This window comes from Egretta garzetta, unplaced genomic scaffold (genome assembly GCF_000687185.1).
Source record: "Egretta garzetta isolate BGI_Z169 unplaced genomic scaffold, ASM68718v1 scaffold328, whole genome shotgun sequence".
Taxonomy (NCBI): domain Eukaryota; kingdom Metazoa; phylum Chordata; class Aves; order Pelecaniformes; family Ardeidae; genus Egretta; species Egretta garzetta.
Genome location: NW_009260525.1, coordinates 330,359 through 333,729, shown reverse-complemented (window position 1 = coordinate 333,729; position 3,371 = coordinate 330,359).

Sequence of the window (3,371 nt, the reverse complement as noted above, 5' to 3'; positions counted from 1 at the left end):
TAACTACAATGACTTATAGGAATTCACTATAATTACCCTTTCACAGAGACAAAGATTAGAAATTGGGAAAGATTTATTAGGTCAACTAGTAAGTCCCTTCAGCAAATTATAGTGTAAGTATTTTCTCCAGTCTCCCTTTAATTAACTCAAGTGTTGCAACATTCCTCCACTTCTAGAGAATTTATTCTGTTGTTCAACAGACTAATAGAACATAGTTGTCTTGGAGGCTTTACCTTAATATTAACTTTTTTCACTGTTCATTTTTATCTCATTTTCTTAATTATGCCTCTATATCTATTTTGATAATGTATGAACTTTCTAAAAGCATATACTCTAAATATTTACAGACAACGTCAGATTCTTACCCCTCACTGTGACCTCCTCATTCCCCTTACCCCAGTCAAGTTTGTAATGTGTTTATTTAAGCTCAGGTAATCAAACAAACCAGAAAAAAAGGATGTCCATAGAAAGGTCATACTGAGGGTGATGAGAGTAAGTACTTGCTGAAATCCCTTTTCATTTATAAGAATAAAGATCTAGCCAAATGGTCCAGAAGTTTTGAAAATTTTAATTGTGAGTGTTGGTTGTATAAACAATTTCACTCTTTTTTCAATATATGAAAAACAGTTTACATAGCTTGACTTCTAGAAGTCAGTTCAACTGCCTCAGTGTAAAATATCTAGCATCATTTGAGAGGACCTAAGTTATCCTGCTTTATCTGTTAGTCCTAACATGCCCAAGTCTCCTGTGTGTACTTCAAGTCTACTACTCATTACAGATCCAGATACTGCAGGGTCTCTCATGGTATTAGATACCTACATGTATGGTGACCAAATTGAGATTAGTGACTTGTGGACAAGATTTTCAAATACTAAAATGAATTCAAGTTCAGAATACCAAATACTGTTGAAAATCAGTGTTGTAGGTCTGTTTGTCTAGGTGTTTAAATAGAGGTATAACAAAATAGTAATATTAACCTCTTAAAACCAGCCTCGACTATCATGACTTTTTTTTCAGTAATGCTTCAGTCAGTACTGAATTACTAGAAAATATGTTCTTTTGATTATAAGTATTTTAACTTCTTACAAATGCACTGATGGAAGCACAAATAATTGTTATATCTACACAAACCTTCTGTTTCTGAAACAATTGGTAGAGAAGTGTGTAACTCCTCCCATCAGTCTTTATTGCAGAAGTCGGTTACAGTTAATGATAGATGAAATAAGACTTCTTATCTTGATTCAAAATCCACCAGTCAGTAGACATCACTAGGGTTTGGATTAGGAGTAAATAAATAAATGTTAATGAAAATATTAGAAGTGTAATTGTTTAACTGTGACCCTTGGATTGATCTAAAACACTGGATACCTTTTTAATGGATATCTCTCTTTGCAGTCTTGAAATTAAAGCAAGCTCTTTGTGATATGTTCAAAACATAGTTCAGGTATTTTAGTAAGCTATCTTTAACTGGCATGTCAGAGAAATCTATTTATCCTAAATTTTAGATACACCACCTTACCACCTGAAGGTGCCTCTCTGTCCCTGAACTATCAGTGAAAGCTAGACAAATGATCACCTATATTGAAGGCTAGTCATGTAATTGTACAAGTAGATCATTCAGAGATATACAAGTATTAGATTCAGACTTAAAAAAATTTGAAGTACTTTTCTAGAGTTATTTTTAAAGTGTTACTTCTGGATTATCATTTTGTGTATATAATTGATTAAAGATATTATTTTGACCTAGACAGTATTTTATTATCAAACATGTGTTTTTAAGAGCACAAAACAAATTAGGTCAAAGAAAAGCAATTATTTTTTTGAATTTTAAAATGTATTTGCTTTATCTGTGGTGATATAATTTTATTTATTTATTTACTTGCACCAAATAACAAAGCAAATATGTTTAATCAGAGGAATTTCTGCATATTTAATAGATACAAGAAAATCATAATCTATTATCAGGCATGTTTTACACAGGAATTGTAGTTTAATAAATTGAGTGCATTAATTGTAGATGCAGCTCTCATTCAAACAATAGAGTTGAAAGAAAAATCCAGGGCATGGATGGGATAATGCTGTTCAGATGAATGCTGTTGCTGTGTGTCTTGGCAAACATGAATAAAAGGTTAAAAAAACCAACCAACAAAACATAAAACCCCCTCAGAAAAGAGCAAATAGGAATCAGAAGACAAAATGCTGCCAGAAAAAGAAAAATAAAACAAACCATAGACAATAAAGCTACCTAAGTTTATTACTCCCTTGACCTTCTGGTAAAACAGAAGGGTTTTTTCCTGCAACTGTTACTACGGGAACTAAAACGGGTTACAAATTAGTCCCCATGTTTAATCTGGGGACTTAATCTGGCATCTGTTGTAATGACTGCATCCCTGTGGTGTCACATAAATAATAATTACAAGCACCTTCTATAACAAACTCCATCTCTATTTTCCTTTCCTGCATAGCTTGACAGTATTTCACTTGAAGCTATTTTCTTCAGCTACATAGCCTATAAAGGCTCTTCATGTGACTACACCATATAAAATTCTCAGGGCAGTGATTATTTTATTTTACCACTCCGCAGCCTTATCACGCATTTTAGAAGACTGAGATGAATCTGTGACTGCATCTTCATGTCCATTTTATTGAACTATTGACTCTGTTGGCTTTACCATTGTTAAATTCCCTCTATCCATTATCCACCAGAATTGTAATGCTAGTATGTAGTTTGGGACTTGACCTTTAATTTCTAATATATTTGTAATTGATTGTGCTTGATTTTCTTGGTGCATAATTATACTTAACTGAGATGTATCTTTCATATTTTGGAATAGTAATAGACATTAAACAAAGTTATTGTATTGTAACTCGAGTTACATACTGATGTTGCTCAGATTTATGGTTTGCTCCTAAGACCAATAGCAATTCTGCTGTGAAGAAGAGGGTCTTATTTACTGCACATAAAACTATGAACACAATATTTTTCTAGGTAAATAGAGATGTTCAAGAATTAGTATTATTGGCTTCTCAACAGCTTAAAAGTATTTTTTACTGTACATTGACAGTACACTTTTTTTTCCTGAAAGCCATAAAATCTGTGATGAAAAAACTTGACAGAAAAAAGAAGCCATTTCACCTTCATAGAAAACTTGGCTATTACTGTATCAGGGTTTTTCTCTCCAATTTGCATAATAATGATAAGACTACTCCAATGTTTTCCTTAACATTTAGCATCCAGCACAGTTCATTTGTGTTTTTCTGGCCTTGAGAATCAGCTGCTGAAATATTCTGCTGGCTGATTTGCTTGACAAATCCCTTTGGCTGAACTTTAGTATGCATAGGAAACAGCTGTTCTATTACTGACAATTACT